Below are 26,092 nucleotides of genomic sequence, written 5' to 3'. Positions count from 1 at the left end.
GCAACAATTAAGTCTGCGAAAGATACCTTCTTTGTTAAATTAAATAAAGACTTGAGAGAAAACCCAAAATCGTTTTGGAAATACGTAAAACAAAACCGAAAAGAAGACATATCCATACCATCTTTAACTATTGATGGCAAAACTGTGACGTCAGACTATCAGAGGGCGGAATCCTTTAACCAGTACTTCCAATCTGTGTTTTCGCTAGTGTCTACTAGAGAGACTTCGCTTTTGAACAACGCCAATCAGGGCGATATGATGCCAGACATTGAATTTGATGTTAGTGGCGTCGATTCTTTATTACGGCATTTAGATGAAACAAAAGCAACTGGACCTGATGGAATATCCCCAGTGGTCCTTAAAGAGTGTCATAGCATCATTGCTCCGTATTTAACGATCATCTATAAGCTTTCCCTCGAAACAGGCCTCATTCCCCAAGATTGGAAAACGGCAAGCGTGACACCAGTTTTTAAATCGGGCGATAGAAAACTCAGAGAAAACTATAGGCCGATTTCACTAACGTCGATATGTTGCAAAATATTCGAACACATTTTATATAGTAACATATCTGCATTTCTTGACTCAAACGCTTTCTTTACGTCTTCCCAGCACGGATTCCGAAAAGGTTATTCCTGCAACACACAACTAATAGAATTTCAGCACTTCTTATCCAAAGCCATTGATAACAATAGTCAGGTAGACGCGGTTTTTATTGATTTTCAAAAAGCTTTTGATACTGTGTCCCATAAACTCTTAGATGTAAAGCTTGCTGCAATAAATATAAACAAAAACGTTCAAAATTGGATACGAAACTACCTAAACGGAAGAACCCAGTTTGTCGTCCTAAACAACGCCGCATCTTCACCAATAACAGTTTCTTCGGGCGTTCCTCAGGGAAGCGTACTGGGCCCCTTGTTGTTTTTAATCTACATAAATGACATTGTCGAACTAATTACATCACCTATAAAACTATTTGCCGATGACTGTGTGATTTACAGAGAAATTACTACTGAATATGACATAGACACTTTGCAAACAGATTTAGACAAGGTAGCGAACTGGTGTAATAAATGGAAAATGAACTTAAATATAAAAAAGTGCAGTAGCATAAGTTTTTCCAGAAAATTATCCAAATTTCAGCACCGATATAACATCAATGGCACGCTTATCGAAATACGGTCGGAATACAAGTATCTAGGAGTCTATTTCACCGAATCACTCACTTGGCATAAACAGATTGACACTGTCATAGCAAAAGCTAGTAGAATGTTACATTTTATTCGCAGAAATTTCAAACAGGCAACGCGCGAAGTTAAAGAAACTTTATACTTCTTACATGTCAGAACAATACTTGATTATGCTTGTGTAATATGGGATCCCTATCAAGATTACCTCATTAATAGACTGGAAAAACTACAGAACCAAGCAGTAAGGTTTGTTTGCAATAATTACAGCCCGTACTCTAGCGTTTCCGAAATGAAGGCCACTTTAGGATGGGATCTACTACACATGCGTAGGCAGAAGTTAAGGCTCAAACTATTACACCGAATATATAACAGTGAGACAGGTATCGATCGCCATATCTATCTTCTGGAACCAGATTACATATCGACTCGCTGTGATAACAACAAAAAGATCTCAGCCTATAACTGCAAAACAAACACATTTTACTACTCTTTTTTCCCCAAATCAATTCGACAATGGAATACTTTATCAAATGATATAGTAAATGTGTCAAATAACGAATTATTCTATTCTATGCTGTGATGGTGCTCTTGTAAAACAAATGTATTTGCCATATATCTTCAAAACCTGTTTGTTTGACATTACTTGTGTCTCTCTCTAAATACTATTGTAGTGCTTCTGTTTGTGACTAATATCTGTGCAAAAGCTTTTCTGTATTACTGGTTATGTTTTGTTCCCCCCTACGTAATGCCTTTATGGCGATGTAGGTACTCTGTAAATAAATAAATAAAAGTATAAGATTAAAAGGTATACAAAATAAGTTTCCTTAATTATAATTAGGAATGAATACCGAGCTGAAATTCTATGGACAATACACTTTATAGCTTATACACACACTTGTAATAGAAATAATATACAAAGCACATTTTTATCCTCAGATATGACAAAGTAACTAGTAGCAACAGATAACAGAAGTTATACATGAAATGGAGTGGTACGTACACAGGCAAATAACGGCAAACCTGAAAACACTCGGCCACTAATATGCTTCCAATGATGGCGAAATATCGCTATAGGTGAGAGCGCTACTGCATTAACATACTTACCATTTTTGAGGCAAAGTCCGATAATGAGTGCGCATTAGCAACCGAGGAATGTAAACAATTCCATTCGTGATAGCAAATGGGAAAAAAGAGTTCTTGAAAATGTTGTTGTGGTAAGAGTACTCTTTCAGTGTGTGTGAATGTTTGTGCCGGGTTACGCGGGATTCTGATGGACGGATATACAATGATGTGTCAATTTTGTAAAAGTTGTGAAGTAGCTGAAAAATTTTAGGCGCGCTTGTTTTGCTCTAATTGCCAGTGTTTGGAGGCCAGAGCTTGTTAACATATTCGTGGGAGGATCAGTGCGCTTATATTTCTTGCAGATGAATCTTGCAGCATTCCTTTGTACAATTTCTAGTTTTTTTTAATGTTAGTGCCTGTATAAGAAAACCATACTGTGTTAGCGCATTCTAATACCGGTCTAACATAGGTAGTATAGGCTAAAAGCATGGTAGATTGAGGGGCCAGCCGGAGGCATCTGCAAAGATAAAACAGCTTGCGCAGAGCAACTGAAGTAAGATTAGAAATATGCGCATCCCATCTGAGGTTTCAAGCAATCGTGACACCTAAATATTTTTGTTCGTTCACTTTTTGAAACCTAGTGCCTTTAATGCTGTAATCATATTTGATAGCTTCTTTGTTTCAGGCTATCGTCATACATACTGTTTTTTTTTTTTCGGGGGGGGGGGGGGGTAGTTAATGGACATTTGCCACGCGTCGCACCAGTTAGACATATGGTTTAAGGAATCAGTTAATGCAAGGTGATCTAAATGACTTAATTTCTTTCTAAATAATGCAGTCGTCGGCGAAGAGCTTAATGTTGCAAGAGATATTGTCTGTGATATCATTAATAAAAACAAAGAAATAACAAAGGCCCCAGAACGGAGCCTTGTGGTACTCCGGTTGTGACAGGCAGGGTTTCTGATGGTACTTGCTCAAACAGGACATATTGGGAACGGTCAGTTAAGAAGCCGTCAATCTAACGTGTTAATAATATATCTCCAATGATATTTCGGAGCGTTGCAATTAATTTGCTGTGAGATAAGGAACCAAAGGCCTTAGAAAAGTCTATAGCAGTACAATATCTGTTTGCGCGAAGTTGTTAATAGACAGTGCTAAATCATGAACAACCTCTGTTAGCTGCATTATAGTCGATAATCTGCCACGGAACCCGTGCTGGCAAGATGACAAAATGTCGTTTTTCTCCAAGAAAACGGTTAAATTTTTAAAGATTATATGGTCGAATATTTTGCATGACGTGCTGGTTAACGATATTGGTCTGAAGTTTGAAGGGTCACCGCTATTTCTTGCTTTGGGAATCTGTGTTATTTTAGCTTTTTTCAAATCGTCTGGAAGTTTTGATACGGCGAGAGATTTGCGGGAAACCAAACCAAGGTATTTGCTGCACCATTCTGCATGTCGCCTAAGAAAAAAATATTGGGGACGTCGTCTGGTCCCGAAGATTTCTTTGGGTCTAGTTCGAGCTTACATCCTCGGTTTGCGCAAACCTTACATCGTCGGTTTGCGTTTTTGCGCCCGCAAAATCCTGATTTTGTATGGTGTGGCTACGCAGAATATAGAGTACCCGGAGTGCAAATTTTAGTTAATTACTGTTGTCATTGGTCAAGAAGTTTCACGAAAACAAGCAGCTCGTTTGTCAGCGTGCCACGCTACCATCCCCATAACCGGACGTGGTGCCTGTGCGAAATATATATTCGGGGTATACACGCTTCGTGTTCGCCGTTAATCGACGCAGATTTAACAACTGGTCGAACAAGCGAGCCCTGGAATGTATAACAACAGACCATACGACTTCATTCAGCTGAGAGCGCGGATTTCTTTCCCCACTTCCCCATAAAAATAGCGCCACTTCGAATAACCTTTACCGAGTCCGCATATTACGCAAACACGTAATACTTATATGAAACATTCGTAATGCATTGTATATAGCACAACGGATTTTCGTTTTCCTGCGGCCTAGTTACAATGCGCCACCAAACGCACCCACACTCCAAAAGAAAGTCGATGCTGAAACGGATGGCTTTAGCCTGGCTTCTAGGGCTATAAATGCTAGCCAACATGTGGCTGTGTGGTTGCCAATGAACAAGAAGATCCCGCAAAATTTAGCGATTTCAGTCGAAGTTAGTGTTTTACCGCAAGTTGGCGCAGCTCAGTGGTTTGGCGCAAGATGTGGCGCAATCGACGCAGCAATTTCTGAAAAATAAACACAGTGCAGATTTTTCAAGCAGACAATTGACGCAGCGCGTGCCTACGTACGTAAAGCCGCATTAAAGCACCGTAGCACCTAGGCGACACTATACAGAAGCGCCCGCACGTCGAATCGATACTTCTGAGCCCGCCGCAGAAGCTTTGCGGCTGCGGCGTTGCTCGAGGTCGCGGCCGCAGCAGCCGCATTTCGAGAGAGGAGAAATACAAAAGCGTTCGTGTACTTAGATTTAGTCGCACGTAAAAGAACCCCCGTGGGTCAATATCCATATGGAGCCCGGCGCTACGGCGTGCTTCATAATATATTGTGGTTAATTTTCGCATGTATACAGCCCCATAATTCAAATACAGTTGCTGACAAGATGCGATGTGCCGTGTGAGGAAATGACAGTCCAAACTTCTCGCAGGCATTGAACAGTGGCGCGCAACTACGCCTGAAGCAAGCACGTCTCGCTGTGTGTTTTGTGTACTACGCTGACAAACAGGAGTGGCCGGTGCACGCAAGGTTACATTTAGCACCAACCGACCACTCTAGAATTGCACTAAACGCTCAAGAAATGAACATTCGCCGTCAACAACACCGCCAATTATCGTCAATCAAAGCAAACAGCATAGACAACTTCGCCTACTTCGATTGTAGTCCCTACGATTCACATAATTTGTTTATGGAACGTTACGTCAAGCCATGCTATGCTCTTTCATGCTACGTTATGCGTGTAGCACAATGCGCGGTCGCTTAGTGGATATAGCTTAGTGCTATTGGTCCAAGGGAGGCGGGTTCGATCCCCACTGTGGTGGCCGCATTTTCATAAGCGCGAAATGCACAAACATTCGCGTACTTATTTTAGGAGCACGTCGAAAATCCACAGGCGCTTAAAATTCATCCGCAGTGTACTAAAATACAGCGTGTCCCAGAGTTTCATGTACACGCACGAATGCACGCACCAAGGATTCGATCCCGCGACCTCGTACTCGGCAGCCCAACACCATAGCTACTAAGCAACCACGGCGGGTCACTCTTGTCTTTCAACTGTGACAACACTCAGGCATGGCTTCAAATAACATGCGTCAGAAGGGTCGGGCTTCCAGCAATATAATTTGGCCGCTGGGTATTACGTCAGTTGTCATCTCCATTGTTCTAAGACAGACCGGTCCCCTACATCAAAGTCAGTTAATTGAAATTATCAAGTTCAACATTTCACTGGCATTCTGCAGGAGGGAATGCTATGTAACTGCAACAGAAAAAGATAAGCACCAATGACCGGTGAAAGGGAATCGCGGCACGCGGCGCTCTTGTTCCAGAGCACGCTCTTATCATAGAGTGCCGGCATGACCCTCGTCTTCGGCGTGATACAAAACATCAGCATTCATTCATTCATTCATTCATTCATTCATTCATTCATTCATTCATTCATTCATTCATTCATTCATTCATTCATTCAGTTACTCTCAAGGCCGTGATGCGTTACAGAGAGGAGTTGAAGTGTGAACAATCTATATATACACATGGTTAGAAATTTTCTTCAGTTGCAGTTTTGAAGGATGCAGCTGCAGCGATGGAGACGACGGAGGTAGGCAGGTGATTCCAGTCGATGCTGGTTTTTGGAACAAAAGATTTGTAATGACGTTTATTACGGCCCCAACTTTGAGATTATGGTCAACGCGCGCATTTCGATGGAGGCGAAATGCAAAAATGCCCGTGTGCTTGGCGTTGTAGTGCACGTTAAAGAACCCCATGCAGGGGGTCAAAATCAATCCGGAGCCCTCCATTACAGCGTGCCTGATAATCGGAACTGGTTTTGGCGCGTAAAACCCATGAAAGAAAAAAAAAAGAAAAGAAAACGCGCGATGATACACAATGATGGGGCGGTGAGCAGGAGTTGTTTCAAGTTTTCATTGAAATAATATTATTTTTTTAAATACGCAATGAAGCGTGCAGAAGAATTTTGAAGCGATTCCTGCGACGTGATTATTGATCTAGTTGGGGGATCCCAGCCATACGAAGCATATTCTACCCTTGGATCGGACTAGAGTCTTGTATAGTAGCAATTTTAAGGATACTGGAGCTTTGCAAATGTTTCGGCGAAGAAAACCAAGCATGCGATTGCGTTGTTGGTAATGTATTGGACATGCAAGTTCACGAAAGGTCATTAGTGATGGGAACACTTAGGTACTTAAATTGTACGAAGTCACCGTAGTTAGAAGGGAACCATTAATAATATAAGACCGGGGATTAGGATCGTTAGCACACCACGTTAACTTCATTGATTTACACTTGTTAGTGGTCAGTTTCATTTGCCAAGTGTCGCATCAGCGAGAAATGTTATTGAGATCAGATTGCAATATGTAGGCGTCAGATAAGTTGATAATTTTCCTGTAAAGTACGCAGTCGTCAGCAAATAATCTTATATTAGAGAGAACTGAAGTGGGGATATCGTTGATGTAAATGAGGAAAAGGGGTCCGAGCACGGAACCCTGAGGAACTCCTGACGCCACTGAACAATAATGGGAATTATGTTCATTAGCTATCACATGTGTGTGCGATTGTGTAAAAAACACTATCCATTTTATAAAATTGACAGCAATGTTAAGCGTGTTAAGTTTGAGGAGCAGTAGTTGCAGTGTCAAAGGCTTTGGCAAAGTCGAAAAAGAATGCAATATACATCTAGTGAGTAGTCTAAAGCTGCTAACAAGTCATTAGTAAATGCTATCCATTGTGTTTCACAAGAATGGTGCTTTCGAAAAACCATGCTGAAAAAAAAAAAGAAAACTGGTTAGTGGTCTACAAACGGAACTAGATGGCAATAAATTACGTCCTCTACAAGTTTACAAGGTATTAATGTTATAGGTATGGCTCTGTAGTTTGGGGGCGAAAAGACGTCACCCGACTTGTGCACCGAAATCACCTTGCCCACCTTCCAGTCGCCTGGTAGCATGTTCATCTGAAATGACTGAGTGAATGAGTGAAAACAGAAGACAGTATGATAGAAGAATATGTTTTAGTGCCTTTAAGAAATTTGTAGTTAATAACATCAACACCAGCGGATGACGACACTTTTGCATGACGGATAAGGTTTCGTATCCCGACCCAGTCAACAGTAATAGTACGTTCCATTTGAAGAAAAACCGGAGGAATAAACGGTGGAACGGTAGATAATACGTTATGAATAAAGGACAAAGAAAACATTTGTTTAGAAGGTCAGAGCACTCATGTTTTGGCAAAGAAGAACCTCTGTCAGATTTCAGTCGTATATGGTCCACTTTGCGCATGCGTGCGACACTTCACACTTTACATATTTCAGTAAAAATCTGCATGACCATGGTCACAATAGCTACATTAGCTCCGTCGAAAAGGATGTTTCTAAAAAACCTAGATATTTATGGAAATATGTGCAATTGAGGTCAACATCAAGTAAAACGGATACTATCCCTCCGTTAACGAGCAATCGTGAAACCATCGAGTACGTCTCAGATTCGTTTGCACAACGCTTTCATGAAGTTTTCATCAGGGGCAGTGGGCCCCCTTTGTCCGACCTTCCGTTCCTGAGTGGTGATACACTAACCACTGCGTCAATTAGTGAAGAACATTCGCAGCGCAAGACTGTCGCTGTCATGTGGCCCAGATGGTATTCCTACGGCTTTACTTAATTTAGCGATGTGCTTGGTCGAATCCTTTCTTGCCTCAATACACGAACATTTCATATACCATGGAAAATATCTCGTGTCATTCCCATTCACAAATCTGGCTCGAAAATAGCAGTACAAAACTACAGACCGATAGCTCTCCTATGCGCAGGCTCGATAATCTTTGTCCTGCACACAAAACCATACCGCGTACAGAGCAACCTAATATGTAGTCAACATATTATATAGCAGGTCGTTCAACAACAAACGTTGTCAGCTTTATGGCCTGTGCATCTGAAAGGTCGAGAACAAGAGTCAATTTGTCACCCTGTTGCTCCCAAAACTCTACGCAACCGGTTTCTGCCTTTAATACCTCTGCTTCGGGACTGGCTGTCAGGCCGACAATGCTATGTCACCTCCAACGGACAGTCCTCAAGCACGTACAACCAGTGGTTTGCCACAGGGCTCTGTCCTGGGAACGCTTATCTTCTCTTTGTACATGATGCATCCAACGTCATAAAAAACTATGCTTTCTTACTTTATGCGGAAGACAAACATGTCAAAACACATTTGCAGCATTTGTGACTGCACTCTACTTCAACAAGACGCATCCGCATTTGCGATTGTTGCCTGCAAACAAACTGGTGCTAAGCGACCGAAAGACGAAAGTAGTGTTATACACATGCAAAACAGACGAGTTCCGTTTCCCTTACCACCTGGACAAAACCACACTTGTCGGGAGTGCGAAGTTACTGATTTTGGAACCATCTTTGATTCCAGCCTCAAATTCTCGCCCCACATACAATGTATCACAAAGCACGGCCTTGAGGCAGTTATAATTCCAGGTGTATAGAGCTGTATACACATCTGCTGGAATATGCCGCTGTCGCTTGGAACAGCGCTTGCCCGTCTAACAAAGGTCGAGTAGGCAAGAGTTGAGAGAAAGTTTGTCGCTCTGCATCGTTATCGGGGCACTAGAGAGGTCGGCCGTGAACAACAGCTTCGCTCTCAGTCCTCGCTTGGTCTAGAATACCTGAACTACAGACGCACGGAAGCTGACTTAACTTTCTTATTCAAGGTTGCAAATGGTCCGATTGACTGTAGAGAAATATTGGATAAGGTTAGTATAAAAATTCCCCCAGAAAATAACTAGTGTTTCTAGACTCTTCATGTATCTTTCTCCGGAGCCTCAAGGAATCTATTGGCCAGGATTCTGCAGGCCTACAACGAAATTGACACCATGCACAGACATTTGCGCACTTTCTGAGCAGCACTCGAATCCGTTTCACGACTTATTTCCAGAAATGACAGTTCTTGTATGTTATGTGGCAGACCGTACGTACTCTGTTCTTGTTGATCGGTGTCAATGTGTCCGCCTTGTTCCGTGTGAAGGGTGCCGTGGCTTGGTGACCAGACTTCCAGAAATCTGAACCAATCCTTTGTATATGTATAATATACATGTTTTGTATAATGTACATATGTATAATGTACATAATATACCTGGTATAATATGTTTTGTTACAATATGTATGTTTTAAATTGTAAACCGCAATTGTATAGAATGTGCACTTTTATTCCTGCTTGTCGATGTGTATATTGATGAGAGGCTGGGATCATTTTAAGCGCTTTATATAATTTTTAGAAAACGCGTGTTGCAGAAAGCATAATTCTTGTCTTTGAGCTGGATTATTCCGAGGAGGTCTTAATATGCACGTGAAATCAAAACAGATTCAATTATTTCAAAAACTCAATTATCTTTTTGATTAGTTTGACACAATTCACAATTTACAAATTGTAGCCAGTGAGTTTGCAAGGCGTATAAACTTGGGATAAACATGCCGAATCACACCAGTGTGGAGATATGCATGACCAATATGCCGTAAAAATGCACTCTTGTACCACTTCCTTTTTAACAAAACGTTGTGCTATGCTTCGAAGCACAATAGTAACTGGAATGCCCATGTATGTCGTCCCAAACCAGTCACATCTCGAAACTGATGTCATCTGGAGATTTATTTCAAGTGGATACGTCTTGCAAAGTCAGCGCCTACAAATCGTAAACTGCAATATGCGCCATAAAGTAATGAAAAACAATTAGTGAGCTTTCGTTCATTAGTTGTACGTGAAATCGGCACTTATTCATGTGCGCGCCTCTTCGAATAATCCAGTTCGAAGACAAGAATTATGCCATCTCCCGCAGGCGTGTATTTTTGAAATTCTGGAAAATTTAAAAACGATCACCCGGTATATCTGCGTTTATGTTATACCAGTTCTCCCATGCGCCATTACCTGAACCATCAGGTTGTTCCTGGGCACGTTAATTGATTATTATTATTATTATTATTATTATTATTATTATTATTATTATTATTATTATTATTATTATTATTATTATTATTATTATTATTAGGCCAAGAAGAAGAATCGTTGAATGTTTAATCTGTTCGTTTCACGTATAATTCCCAGTTCCAACTTTTTGCTTATCTTTTCTCCTTGTTTTTACTCAAATTATTTAGCAATAGCGTGCGCCAGCTCTCGCACCTCACGGTTACATTTGTGCACATTAAATAAATAATTACTATTATTCTTATCCTTTTTCTTGGGCTCCGCAGGAAATGGACGTGCAGGATGCTTCCGGTGCCACGATGGGGTCCCTCCGGATGGAGTGCACAATGATATACCCGAACTATTCGGTCCTCGACAGCGAAAAGAACGTTGTCCTGCTCATCAATGGCCCCTTTTGCAAATCATCCATCTGTTTCAATGACGTGGTCTTCGATATCTTAGCCAGGGACGGCGTCAGCAAGCTGGGCGCGATAACGAAGATCTGGAGCGGAGTGTATCAGGAGGCCTTCACTGACGCCGACAACTTCGCGATCACGTTCCCCATGGATTTGGACGTGAAGATCAAGGCCGTGCTGCTCGGTGCGGTGTTTTTAATTGTGAGTGGTTGATTGATTGATTCTGCATTCCAGGCGCGGGGGGGGGGCTACCAATTTCGACAACCTGGGGATTCTTGCCTTGCAGTGAAAGCTGAGTACACGAGCGCTCTTACATTTAGCCTACACCGATATGCGGTGAATCGAACAGGCGACCTCGTGCACAGAAGCGGCACGCCACAGCCAATCAGTGGCCGCGGCGGGTAACGGCGAGTGGACGGGGGCAAGCAGACACACACACTTTGACCAGATCAATGGTGCTTTACAGCGGGCGAACGAACGCACTCCAACAACACTGCTCGCAAACGGGTATCGCCCTGCAGCGGCAGCATTGTCGATAGTTCACTTCCGAGGGGACAATAACTTTCGCGATGTTTCGAGTGGCTATAGCACAATACACGTCGGCGTGAAGGGGGGGACGGCGTTCCTGGCACAGTGCCTAGGACTCGCCGTCCTTAATTGGCACAGTGGCAGGAACGCGTTCGGCCGTAATTTGCGCGAAACCTGGCGAAAGTGTGTGTAATCTAAAAAAAAAAAAAACTTTCAATACGATTAAGCTTCGCCTTCAAGAGTGTAACGCGATCGCGTTATTGGACGCCGTTGACGCCGACACAGTATTTTCTGCGACATGGGGCCCGATCGAAAGTCAGAAAGGCTCGGTTTTCAACAGGAACCTCAATGTTGCCTAGAACTAAAGTACAGCGAAACACCTCCAGAACTAGAGGACGCTTAAGCTTCGCCTTTATTAGTGGGACGCGATAGCATTCAAAGATTCCTGGCTGCTTATCGGGCTTTTTTTCTCGCATATTCAAATCACAATCCGACGCTATCGCATGTGTTAGTTCAGTTAGTTAGTTCAGTTAGTAAGCGAATGTGTCCAAGTTTATGCAGCCGATAAAACTACTATCCCCTACTCCGAATAGCTCTCTACTAATTTGCTATCGCAATTGATGCTTCGCATTTCGGGCGAAACTGCGACATTTTTTTTTCCCCACTTGTTCGGGATACTGAAATCTGGTATTGTGTTTTACACGAAAATATGCAATCTCGACTGTCACCTTATCAAAGATATTCCAGTGAACGATACAGCGGGCACGGTTACGATAGTACTACACGGAAAGAAAGAACATACCGGCAAGAATTTCAGCGCTGAGCCAATAGAATGGCCGAACGCATCCTCAGAGGACAAAGATTGAGAGACACTTAAGAGTGCTTGCGTGTAGGAATGCGAAAGTATTATGGCCCCTTTCGTGATTTTTTTTTTTTTTTTCGTGCGTTCCTTGCCCTCGCAAGCTCTCGCCTACGTTCACTGCGCCTCAGAGTAAGGCCAAATGGAGACGCGACAAGCGTCTCAACGCGCTCGCTTGCCCGCGAGAAGTTCACCGTAGCCTGGTGTCGTGCTGCTGGGCTCGAGGTCATGAGTTCGATGCCGGCGGCAGCCCATAATTCGAGGGATCGTTCAGCGGCTTAGCGGCCAAACCTCCTCCCCACCATTGGCTGCGCCGTCACGTGCCCAATGACGTCACGCACTAGGCCACACGTCCCCACGTGACGTGTGCAATAACGCACGCACTAGATAACACATTTACCGAAATTTGCCAAATTTTATTTTCAAAGCCATTGATTTACGTTGTTTACAGGAACCTCCCTGAGAAATTTGACGCTAGTCCGAGCATTTTTGACGTGCTTTTACTCTTTGCGCGGTCGGCCATTTTTGGTACGATCGCTCGGTGACGACGCCGACGACGCCGGATTTTCGTGTTACGGGGAATATAAATACTCTCGCACTATTACGAAAACGGATGACTTGTTAAAATGATTCGATTGGGTTTCTTTTGAGGTTAGACTATTTGACACGAGTTCGACTGCATTGCAACATACTGCGATATTTCCTAGAACACTCTTTATGGTTGAAGAACTTTATATAGCTGAGGAAGGAAAAGGCTGTGGCTGCGAAGTGAATCCGATCGTCATGTTTCGGCGCTTGCTCGAGCTCACTCGGTCAGCGAGTATGGTGCAACATTCGCTATAAGTAGCAGCATAGCCAACGACCGAGAGAGCGGCAGCGAGTGATAAAATGTCGCGATGTCCTGGTCCCACGTGACTACCTCGTGCGTCATGAGTCACAACACATGTACACCTCGTAGGAAACGAAAGCGAAACTGGTGCGTAGGAAAACGCTTGTCAGTACTCTTCTTTAAGCGGGTTAGATGTTGCATTTTGTAGATAAGACATGTGAATAATGAATAAGTGCTAGTTTCTAGCACCGCTGTAATATGGGGCACATTTAATCGCGATGCAGCCCGACCGAAATCAAGTTTTCCCATCCTGATTGGTTTGCTTCCGCCGGTTGAAGAAGGGAGCCACTCGCAATCGATAGATTCGATCCGAAGCAGGCTTGATCGCAATAAAGTGCTCCGTGTGACACGCTATAAGTCGGTGCCTTATCTGTATCTCTGATATCGTGTAAAAAAGCCCTCGACCGCTTTGATTAGAGTAAACGCAGTAACACGACGTGGTTTTTTGATTCTGCGCAGGACTTCATGTTCTTCGAGAGCACACCCGGCTCGTCAAACCGGCATCATCGACCTGGATGCATAGAGATTTTTCGATAACGGATTTTTTCACGCGTCCATTAAGACAACCACGCTTTCTAGAGAGGCTGCAACAATGGCAAACTTTGGGGCCTTTGCGCAGTCAACTGCATGTTTGTCAACGCAGCCCTAACAGTATGCGCGCTTATTACTATGTCCACATAAAGCAGGAGGTTTGATTTTCTCGTGCGTTTATTGCACGCTACCTTCTTGTGCCTATGGAGGCACATATTATAGTGCGAAGGCAGCACAGAATTTGAGTTTTATTTGAGATAATAAGGTATTTATAGATACCAATATTTGGTTCGTGTCATTTTCTTCTGAAACAAGCTGTTTGTCGTGTGTCTTATGGCGCAGAATATCGGCAGACATGTTTGCAATGTCCGTGTTATATAGCATGAATCTTGTCTCCTGCTATGATCGGCTTGGAATTCAACCGCTCAACTGTGCGAAGCATGCCCGCGCGCTTTCCCGTGTACAGGTAATCGCCTTCGGCCCCGAGAAAGCGTCAGCCCTCTACGCTCTGAGCAGACGCAAAGGCGAGCACCCAAAGGAGGAGGCACGAAGGGAAAGTCGTCCACTTGACAACCTGACAAAGGCACTGACACTTCCACAAGCTCCCCAGGGAGACATCGGCTACCACAAGACCGCAAGGGGTTGTTTAAGGCCGTCCTGGCCCCCGTGTTAGGCAGAACCGCTCGAGAGCCATTCGGGTGAGTGGCGTTTCTTCAAGAACATGTGTCGTGCCTTCGCAACAGATGGCACTGCCCACGTGACGCAGGTCACATGCGAAAGAGGGCGCCACAGCGCTCTTGTATATAAGTTACGTTCGCCAGAATAAAGGGTGTGATCGGCATGGAGACCACAGTGGTGTAGCGTGCTCACTCCGTGTCACTGGGCCTGCGACACGACAATCTGGCGACGAGGATGTTTTTCACCGGGATTTCGCCACCGCCCCCATTCATTGACACCCCTGGCACGCCAGCTGTGCCATGGACCCGATGTATACGCCTATTTGAGACAATTCTACTGGCGTCCGGAGCGACCGAACTATCCGCACAGCGACGCCGAACTCTTTTGGTGCACTGTCTTGGGACCGAAGGACAGAAAGTGAGAGAGGCATAAAGGAGAGATGCCTCGACCGCAGCGAATTTTCGACGCCCTTCCGCCGAGTACGCTGCAAACCAAGTTACAGCAACCGACGAGTACGACGTGGCCCTCGAGATGCTAACAAGGCACTTCGCCGTCCCTTGCAACATTCGCTTGCAACGCCATCGATTCCGTGAGCGTCGCCAACTGCAGGGGGAGCCAGCCCATCGCGGACTTCGCTATCGCACTTCGCGAGTTAGCGGCTCCTTGCGATTTCGCCACTCAAGCCGACGAAAACATGAGTGAGAAGTTTGTAGCCGGTGTCACGTGCCCGCGGCTCCGGGAGAGACTGCTGCTCGAGGGTGACAAACTGACGTTCGACCATGCTGTCCAAATAGCACTTCTGCGTGAGCGGACCCAACGCGAATCCGAGGCCTTCGCCAATCCAGTGCACCGAATTCAGCAGCAGGTATACGGGACAATCTGGCCAGACAGGGCCGACAAGAGGATCGCCCCGATAACCGTGCATTTGGTGCTGCAGATACGCATTGGTGCCGCAGCACAGCGTCGCCCTCCCTCCCTCCCATACCCCCACGGCCTTTCGCGCGACGGAAGTCATGCTCTCCGCCGTGCGTTCGCTCTCCGTGATAGCGCGCGTCCCCCGCGCGCTTTCACTCGCACATACGGCGCGCGGCGACGATTTTATCGCCCTTGGATTTTATCCGATTGAAGTGTCCATATAATTGCTATCGCAATAAAAAAAATGTCACAGTTTCGCCCTAAGGGCGAAGCAATGAATGCGATAGCAACACAGCAATGTCATACGAAGTAAGGTGAGCGGCTTTGGTAGCAATATGAATTGTAGTAAACATGAGCTGATTAAGTAAGCAGGTGTGCTGCGGCGTAAGTAGACCGACATGAAGAGAGACTCGATGACCACGAGAAGGCGCGTGTGAAACGGTGGTGTTGATGAGAAGCGCTTCCCGTGGGCAGCGCGCGTGCGAAGGGACACACCTGTAGCGCTGCACTGCCGATCCGGGCAGCATTACATGTGTAGCGTGCGTTGGAAAATGTGGCCCGACTATTACTAACTGAATGAACAAGCGTGGTGTGAGCGCGCACAAACAAACATGAATAGATCACACTGAATGACTGCAGAAAATGACTGTCAAAACGCTGGCAGCAAGCGCATATATACGGCCCAGCAGCGGGCGAAGGTACGTGTGGTCTATCGCTTCAACAGAAACTGAGCGGCGAACGCATAGAGCATAAAGGTCAGAGCCGTGTGGAGATAAGAGACGGTGCGGCGAGCGACGAGCGCGGTTGTTGGCAGAGGAAAAGTGCCCCCCCGCTCTCCGGCGCTGGCTTCCCGCTTCGTTGCTTGCGCGTGGGAGATTGAGTGCGTTCGCTCTCCGTGATAGCGCGCGTCCCAGCACGCTTCCGCTCGGGCATACGGCGCGCAGTGAAGATTTTATCTATACGGAACCTCACGGCGACGGCGACGACGACGGCGACGCCGACGGCAGAAATCCGGTTGAAGTGTCCATATAATTGCTATCGCAATAAAACATCGACGCACTCCACGTGTTTGGTGTCGAGGAAATTCGAAGCATTCGTGATTTGTAGAGAACGGTTGTACCGTATTAATACCGTACAGGTTGTGTCGCGAACGGTTGCTTATAGATTATAAGATGTAGTTTTCATATTTATAAGCGAGACAATGTATTTTATAGCAAGATTGAAAGTCAACTAAAATTCAGCTGCACATTACCCGTGGCTACAGCTCCACATGCCCAGTTCGGCCCTGTGTGGCCCCGAGTGGTGTGGGCCCTGTGTGAGCCCTGTGTGAGTGGTGCGAGCCCTGTGTGGCCCTGAGTGGACTGCACTAGCTACGGGATAGGCCCACTTGGAAACTGGGCTACCCCAATTTCCTCTTGAACAAGTTCCTGTAGCGCGGCATTACTCACGCGTCAGGTGGTGCCGACATCGGAACACATCCTGCCATCTCTCGAACAGTTCCGCAAGTACGACACCAACTTCCAGCATCGCGTGTTTGTCACGCGGAGAAGCCGACCGTCAGAGGATGCGCGCCGTGCGGAGACGACTGTCGTTAATAAACTCGAGAGAGTCGAGCGTATTCAGTTTCTCGCCGAATCGGCGACTTCTGCAGCGATGAATGTTAATTGACAATGCTACTCTCCTTACTGATCAGGAATTGCAGTTTTCAGGGCCAGAAAGCATTTATTTGGGGCCTACCCGGTTTTCAACAACACTCAACGCCACATGCCAGAGTCTTCCACTGGAGCGTTCGGTACGCTCCAACGCGCTAATTCTCGGGAGGGCGTACGCTCTGGCAACGTTCAGAGCATGCTGTTTAAATGGTTCAGAGTTCGGAACGTTTATGTGGCCATCAATTTACTCGAGCGTAATCACAAGAGTTGTGACCTAACGATGCAATCGAATCCTGGGGTTTTACGCGTTATAATCACACATGCTACTCTCCTTACTGATCGGGAATTGCAGTTTTCAGGGCCAGAATTACTAGGCACGGACTCCGGATTAATTTTGACCACCAGAGGGTTCTTTAACGTGCCTGGAACGCACGGGACAGGGGCGTTTTTGCGCTTCGCCTCCATCGAAATGCGGCCGCCGTGATTTGATCCCGCGACCTCGTTCTTAGCAGCACTACACCATGCATAGGCCCTAAGCCACCGCGGTGGGTGGCCGAACGATGCAAGTCGCGTCGTCTTGGTTCTTGTAGACGGAGCTCGAACCCGGCAATAGAGGCGCGTCGCCGAACGCCTGGCAGATTTATGAAGCAACATATAGTTACATAAAGAGAAGCCGTTCTCACTTACTCCCACAATAGGTTTCAAAGCTTCCGTAAGGTAAGCAAACCTTCGTTATATTTACACACTATTGTGTTTCCAGTTTCACCTTTTAAAGCAAAGGTTTCGTTTGCTCTTACTCCTACTTTGAGGGTACTGGTTGTTGTCTTGCACAGAGTTAAAAAAATTTGCGCTTTCAACACTATTTCCTCGACAAGCATACGTCGCCTATATCTGCATAACACAGACGGCTAACTCTGTCTCGTGTCATCCACTCTACGGCTGCTACCTCGTTTCTTCGCGTAATTTATATTCTAACAATGCGTTGGATCTGCATCTTAGTCTTGTTCTTTCCCTCTCATCTTCCATGCTCATTTCGCCCCTTCCCCGGTACAGGGTAGCCAACCGGATATATCTCTTGGTTAATCTCCGTCTTTCCTTCGCCATTTTCTCTGTCTACTTGTGCGTTACCAACGCCAATTCTTCCAAGTGTCCACCACACTCGGCACGAGTCAGGTTTAAGGATAGTCGACCATGATTTTTTTTAATTATTCGGGAGGATTTGCCGTCATCACTATCAGCGCATCTCCCGCTGGCGCTGGGTCTAGCAGAGTTTGTGGCGTTTCTCATTTTGGCCACGTACACGCCACCGCAGTGAAAATTGGTATTGCTGACTCATAGCCTGAACATCCAATAATGAATGTCCAATCGTTCAGGCTCATTGGGGAATCGGGCCGAAAACGCGGGTCTAAAACACCATTGGGAGGAGAAGCGCTTTAGGTCCCATGCCTCGTCCTAGGCAGCGCGTCAAGACCTTCGGGTCTTGTTTGACAAGCTTTAGGAAATGCTTGCGGTTACATTAAAGTAATCTTTACATCGTTACACGTGGAAAAAGCATGTGCACCTTTCAATTCGTTAGCACTATTGGGGTGCTTAACACGCTTTCCGGCGGCCAAGTATCTTAGTACGTAAGATTACGTACTAAGATTACGTATTAGTACGTAAGATCTTAGTACGTAACTAACAGCTTTCCCGCCAACCTGGGTCACTGTATAAGCCCATGGTCGAATGGTTAGAACATCAGGCTGCTGTGCTGAAGGAACAGTGTTTGAAGCCAACCGACGGACCAACTTGAGTGACCGAGTATGTGGGGGCATATGTGCCGCTCGTCGACGAACCTTTTTTGGACTGGCAGAAGGCGTAGTAGTATAAACTTTATTTTGTCCGAGATGGAGTTTAGGAAGGAGGGGAGTGGGAGGGCCCGTCCTCTTCTTCCTCAGGCGGCGGCCAGGCCTTGTGCTTTGGCGGCGTCTTCGGCCATCTGGACGACCCGGAGTTGGAGATCCAGGTCTGAGCTGAGCAGTGCAGTCTCCCACTGCTCTAGGGTAGTGATGGGAAGGGGAGGCAATAAGCTAGTGGGTTTTTTGTACCTTATCAGGGGACATGCCCACATGATGTGATGAAGATCGGCTCTACCTGCGCATAATTTGAAATCTGTATATAGCCCAGGATAGAGGTGACTGTACGTCACTGGGTTTGGGAAAGTGTGCGTCTGTAAAAGGCGCCAGGTAACTGATTGCTTTTTATGTAAGTTTTTGTGAGCGGCAGGGTAATGCCTCCTGCCCTGGCGGTAGAATTGTAGAATTTCCTTGTAGGATACCATCCGGTCCCTGCCTGAACGGCGGAGAGATTCGAACTGCTCCTCGATCTTTCATATTAACATTCGTATCATTTCGCAAAAAGCAGCGGGATTCACCATATTTCAACAGCGCCGCAGCAGACGAAGGACAGACAAACGAAGACAAGCTCGGACTTTCAAGAGAAGTGTATTTTTAAGGAACTAAATACATACCACACAAATGCACACGTGGAAACACGTAAGCCACCGATAAGACCAATAAAAACATACAATAAAACAATATAGATAAGCAATTAAGAAACTAAAGTTCGCGCAAAAAACAGTCACATGCGTGGAGGCTGCACTCTGCAACGTGTCTTGCATGTAACGCACCAGTTTGTCTTCAGAAGAAGCGACAGTGATCCATCAACTTCGCCCGACAAGATCTCAAAGGCAATTCTACAACGTAATCGCTGAATGTCACGGGTCGAAAAAATTGAACGGTGGGCCTCTCGCGAAGCACTCCGCATAGAGGGACACAAGTACACCACATTCGTAAGAGTTTGTCTGCTGCGGAAGGTTGTTAGCGTATTGGCATTCCAATTTTACTTCTGGCGTAAGCGAACACTTCCGATTGTTTGTGCTCTTCAAGTATGTCATCAACTCCTGATAACAGTTCGTTTTCACGACCCATCGAATCGTATAACTCAAACGCACGGTTTGTTATATTCAGAACGGCGATTGACCAGTGGTCGAGGTCGTGGATGGGCACGAGCACCAAGTTGATCGACCGTGTCCGTCCAGCGGCTCACGGCGTCGTAGGCCCGGTCTGTCAGCCCGCTGAAGAAGTTCGTCGTCAGCACATGAACGCGGAGACCGTCTGGAACTTGTTTGGCACGCTCGGCCACAAGCCCCATGCAGAAGTCAATGACGATGTCACGCAGCCAGTTCGTACCGAGCACAGTTTTCAGGTCCCTTCGAGTGACAGTGTAGCCCGAACTTCGCACGACCACACGATGCTCGTCACCTCGCCCGCGCATCAACTTCAGCACGTGGCTCCTAATCTACTCGTCATCCATAGCCGCCGCAGTACCTGCCCCATTCGTGCACACTGACGCTCCTTTCCGTCCAAGGTGCGGGTCGACCGCGTCGTGTAGTGGAAGCCGGGCACCAGGTTCTCTAGACGCTCCAACTTCACCTAGCAGTCTTGCGTCGTATTCGTGAGGTCGGACAGGTTTCGGCCCATGCTGGGTCCAGGCATGCTGGAGACGTGGAACCGGAACCTGGGATGGGAGGCAGGTCTCGGAGTTCCGATCTTTGACGTGACAGGGGCAGGATGACTTGAATACACCCGCGAGCCTGGAGTCCACGAAGACTCTGGACAAGGCAGGAGGACACGGCGGTGGAAACTGAGGAGGAACTCGCAGTTCCCTATCACAGGGGCTCCCTTGCAGCGTGCAGAAATGGCCCTGCAAGCAGTGGCCACACGGACAAGAGATTGGTCAGTGGGTAGAAGCGGCAGAGGGCAGCAAACATGGTTCGGAACGATGGTGTTTTGACTACCCAAAGCAAAAACATTGGACCCGAGTGATGTCTTTGATAGCCAAAGCCGCAGCCTCTTCCTCAGTTGACGAATGTAGCCACTGAGCCACAAACCCAGGATCAGTCGGCTATGATCCACTTTCATGTTCCATCTTCAGTCAAAGTTCTGCACACCAAAGTTCGCACGAAATCAAACTGAGCCTCGAGTAACGAAAAAGATGGAGAACTTTCCATCTTTTGTACGTTACGAACGCAAGCAAGGAATGTCCCCACAGTCGACGATCACTATACTTATCTCACAAGTGATTTTCAGCACTACCGAAGGTACGAGGTGTGCACAGGTAATATGTTGCGCAGCGGGATATATTTCCAGGCTTAACAGTCTGATTACTGGCGGGATTAGAGTTATTCGTCCATAAGACATGATACGATACAGTGATCCGCAAGATGTTAGGCCCTTTGCGCATGCACGTCGTATACCGCCAATTAATGAGGTGGTTACCACTGGTAACTTTAATAGCCACCTTAAACATGATTACGCAGCAACACGGCAGCGCCCCATGCAGCTCAGAACGCCCACTTCAATCCCAATTAGCGCTTGTTTCTGGCTCAAACCATTAGGTATTTTTTGTAGTTATTGAATTCAACTGTTTTAGCCACAGTAGCCACGCGTATGTGTGGTACTTTAGCCACACCTACGTGCCACGGACGTCAAAGATTGCTGCACAGATCGCACGAAAGTTGTCCGTACATGCACTGCTGCCGCAACCCTAGCTGACTAGTGGCACATCGTTGCGAATTTTGTACAGGGCCAAGCAAATGGTCATCGCTTTGGCCACAATAATTGGAGCATAATCAGGATGAGGGATTCAGAGCAAATGGCAATTGCCAATCTCTTGTATTTCTGTGAGGCGTCCGTGGACACTACCGCGTTTGGAGACAAGCTTCCAGGGATTCATTCAAGAGTCTGACTACTGGACCTGCTTAACTGTGAGCTTAGCATCCCTTGGAAAAGCGTAAAACAAATATTACATCATTCTATTGAACTGACACATTGAACAGATCGTTGGGTAACGTATATCTTTTTTTTTTCTAAAAGACTGCTAGGGGGTGGGGGGGAGTGATAAGTGGGGCTAAAATCGTAATTTTCGCAAGAACGCATTTTTCATTTTGCTTAGTTTGGATTCGTAGACCTATAAAAAAGTTCATCACCAAATTTGATTGCAATCTGCAGTTGCATAATTCTGGCTCTAAAGCTGAAAAATAAAAGTGAAGACTTGAAGCAACTGCCGTAGAGGGGATTCGAATTAAAGAGCAGCGTCCAAGCTATGGAGCAGGGCACTTTATTTTTGGTCTTAAAATAAAATAGCTATTTATAAAAAATCTGTATTGTAAAAAAAGTATAATGAGCAGAATATACACAACACACAAATGGCATGCAAAGAGAACATTATACAATGAACTTCCGAGTTGCCAATATAAAGCCACTTGCAAATCCTAAAGTTTCTTGCCATTTTACTTGTACTGGTATGCATTACATATTTTCGCGCCAGCAAACCAACCCCCCACCGCGGGCATCGGAGCAGGCAGGCAAATTAAGATTACCGTTCGATGCATGCTTTGTATTTCGCGCAAGGGTGAGTAAACTGAAAGATAGGGGGAAGTTATGAGAGACTTGTGTATTAGCCGACAACTTAGTCCCGTAATGTTGTAAGTGGCATGACGCGCAGTTCGTCACAGGTTAATTGTGGGGAGATTCAGACGATGAGGACTTGTGCTTTAGTGCGCGTCCTTGTAATTGTCGTAAAAGAGCAAGGTATAATTAACCGATGTAAATAGATGCCCATGATTCTACGCTATAAGTTAATTGACTACGAAAGTATGAGGAGGAATGGCTCTACAGTAAAGGCGCAGAGCTAGCGCATTTACTCCGGTGGTTCGAAAGTTGCTTGCGTGGCCCAACTTATCGAACACCTGAGTATTTCGAAACCGGCCAGGTGAAGAGCACACGCTCAAGTCACACGCCCGCACGTTTTTTTTTTTAAATGCGAAGCACTCTGCGTCATTCTTGGCACTGCGGTACCTAGGTAGGTTCCTGTCTCGCCTGGCATTAAGGGAAAAAACCCGAGGACAACTAAGCACTTGTTTAAATACCTTACAGGCCCGTAGGGGATTATGTAAGAGGGATGTACGTCAACATCACAACAGTGCATACGCAACCAGATGAAAAAAAAGTACAATACATGGTAAATAAAATTTGAGCACATAATCGCAGTACAAAAGAGAATACCAAGCAATGCGGAAATAAGAAATATGGTGCACAGGTTGAAGCACACGATAAAATAATGGATAAGTGCGCAATTCAGCAAACGTTATAGCACGATGTAAGGCAGAAAAAGAAACAAAAAAAAAAAAAGGGGGGGGGGAACCAAATGTAAAGTCATCTCTGAATGAGATGACTTTACATTCGGTCTCGTTGAAAATTCAGGCTCTGAATCATTGACTCGTACCGGGACTTTCTTTAGCGATTTCACACTATAGATAAACACAAATTAGTATGATTGGCTGCGTTCTGACAACCTTTGGTGTCAATGCGGAGAGGTCTCCACCACTAGTCACAGGTGATGTAATCAGTCCTGCGCCGGGGCTGAATTATTGATAGGTGATTTTCAGATAAAACTACGCGAAATGTCCAAGCACATTCCAAGCGGCAGCACAACACAGGCTCTTTTCTGGACATTCCAGCTTTTTCGGGGTGTGACGTAGGCGCGATGCGTATAAAATGGCGCTGATGGCTCCGATCTTTTGTAACGTGACGCATACGACGTTTAGCCTAAGAAACAAACTGAGGCAACGAAACTAACGCTCTTGATAAAGTTTTCCTCCTCAGTAAAACTAAATAAAGCAGCTAGCTCAAAGCGTACGATTATTTCGTCGAAAACGCCTCTCGCTTCCGTCTGCTTTATTAGCTGTAGCTAGGATGCCTGTCACCGAGAAAATGAATGCGTCATCCCATCTATCGGCACGAACGCGGTTGGTTTCTGCCTGGACAGCATAAGCGACCAACCAGTGGTGACGAGCACACGTGATAAGGCGCGTTGTCGCTATGTCACGAAACGCAAGTGACTCAGCCCAACTTGGCTGATATAAGCGTTCGATTATCACATAGCGATGCGCGCGCCACAGGTAGCCGCTCGCACGACGCAAGCGCCAGATCTGCGATCTCTTGTTCACTTCGCTGCTGACTCACACCATGTGATAAACGTTAAGGTGCCGCCTTGCGCATGTATGTATTTATATAAATTACCAATGCAGTAGTCATAAGTTATTCATCTTAATTACAATACGAACACAGCAGTGAAAAGTGCGAAAAGTCGCAAAGGATGTGCAATGTTTTTCATGCCCCAAACGACGGGGGAAATGCGGCGTACACATGCCTCTCGGTCGCCATTTCCGTATGGCCGGTCGGCGCGGCTCGTCGGACCAAAATTTACGAAAAGGTCCTTCCTGTGATGCTCCCGCGATATTCCTTCCGCCAATCAACAAGCTGACATGACAGCCCTTGCGTCGACCACCGCCACCCCTTCGCGAAATTGCAGCTGCACTGCTGCGTTCATGCAAAATTTCATTTATCAAAACTTTAGCTTCCCGGCGCAAATCTCAAAATACGCGTCTTCTCGACAGCGGATCAGAGGCAACAGGGCGGATAATGGCGGCCGTGCTGCCGCCTTCCGTGCCGATAATAGAGCTGCAAGCTAGAAACACTTCATTCACACGCGCGGCACGTTTGAGGGCACTACAATCGCGTTGCGCTTAAGTTGCGCAAACTGGCATGCCACGTGTCGCATTTTAATGCGTAGCATTATATGGCCTATCCTAGCTAAAGTAAGCCAAGCTGGCCAACGAAAAGGCACCGTGCAAGATGCCATTTTAGGATCTACAGTGTTCGGTCGTCAGAGAACACTAACGGCTTGGATAAGGTTACCTAGGACACGGTTCGGCGAGTCGGTCGAAAAATTGCATGCGAAGCCAGAAAACACCTTTCCCAATACAGGGCGGCAATGCGCAGTTTAAGCCTACTGTGTGCGCGGTTGTTAACTGCCATCCGTAGTACAGTGAAAAACGACCAATTTTCCGCGATAACATTAAGCGCGCCGCGGCGCAAAAGATTCTACAGCCCGTCCGCTTTCGCCGTGCTCTATACGCCACATGTAGAAAGGAGGCGTTACACCTAGGCCAGAAATGCCTAAGCCTGTACTAAAAGGGAGATAGCAAGCAATATGGGACGCCCTGGTAAACACTCGACTAATGAGGATGGATACTGACTAAAGGGGACACAAAGCGAGAGGACGCGCCGCTCGTGCATTAATTACGCATTCACACGCGGAAGCCAATGGTTTGTGGGCAACCAATGATTCGAGGTCTCTCGTGAAAAGTCCCGAACTTCGATGACCGCAATGCAGAACACTAAAGAATGTCATGACATATGCCGCGCCAATGCTTACATAGTTTTCTACCTTAGTATTCCCCTCCATGTCGCAGCACGGACGACACTGTGTCGAAGAGATGTGCACTTACCTTGAGCCGCCGTGTAATTAGTCTGCCCGCGGAGAGGACTGGCGGAAGCTGCGCTGTCTGGAGCCCGTCGAGCCGGCAGTCAGTCCAACCAGACGGTCCTGCCAAAACTGAACTCGACGCTGTCCACAAAAAGAAATTCTGCCGACGCCACAACCAAATAAACCACGGCAGCCACAGGCCACAAACGTGTGCAGAAGAAACGTGCGCAGTGGGAATTTCCAGCAGCCTTTGGCGGCGTCACCACCGTGGACCGCGTCATGGCCGTGTTCATACGCGACGGGAACGTGATTGCTGAATGGCTGCGTCATGACGCCAGTGGTAACGCGTGCCGTGTTTCTGGGGCCGTAATCTCGGACGATCATTTTCGCGGGTATATGCCTCGCAAGATTTCGCATGACTGGCACTAGACGCATCGGCGCCTGCGCAGTCTACGGCCGTAGACAATTGGCGCCGTGACACGAACGCGCTCGCCGGCCGACGCGACTAAAGTCCCTTAGACTCAACCGGTGCTCGCGTAGGAAGGAATACAGGGTGGAAGGGGGCATTTGAATGGGGGGACACGTGGATAGCGCCTGCTTACGTTCGAATTATCGGTGGCGACAAATTTTCATTTCCTTCACTTAGTACCACATCCGAACCCATTCCATTGGTTTTTGAGTGTTTATCTTTTTTCTTTGAGTCACTGCCATTTTTGCTGAGTCATACTCATGACTATGGCTTCTACCACCATCCCTTGGTGTTTCCTTCACTTAGTACCCACGTGCGA

General features: G+C 46.3%; 1 long non-coding RNA gene across 1 annotated transcript; it reads left to right on the top strand.

The window, feature by feature from the left end:
• Positions 1–20,535: 20,535 nt before the first annotated feature.
• On the top strand, positions 20,536–25,526 carry LOC125941597 (uncharacterized). The gene is made up of 2 exons (XR_007464466.1): positions 20,536–20,684; positions 25,361–25,526. It is a non-coding gene; the product is annotated as an uncharacterized LOC125941597 (long non-coding RNA).
• The last annotated feature ends 566 nt before the right edge of the window (positions 25,527–26,092 follow it).

Source organism: Dermacentor silvarum, chromosome 11, assembly GCF_013339745.2.
Source record: "Dermacentor silvarum isolate Dsil-2018 chromosome 11, BIME_Dsil_1.4, whole genome shotgun sequence".
In the NCBI taxonomy this organism is placed as follows: Eukaryota; Metazoa; Arthropoda; class Arachnida; order Ixodida; family Ixodidae; genus Dermacentor; species Dermacentor silvarum.
Note: the sequence above shows the minus strand (reverse complement) of the source record. Positions and strands in the feature narration are given on the sequence as shown.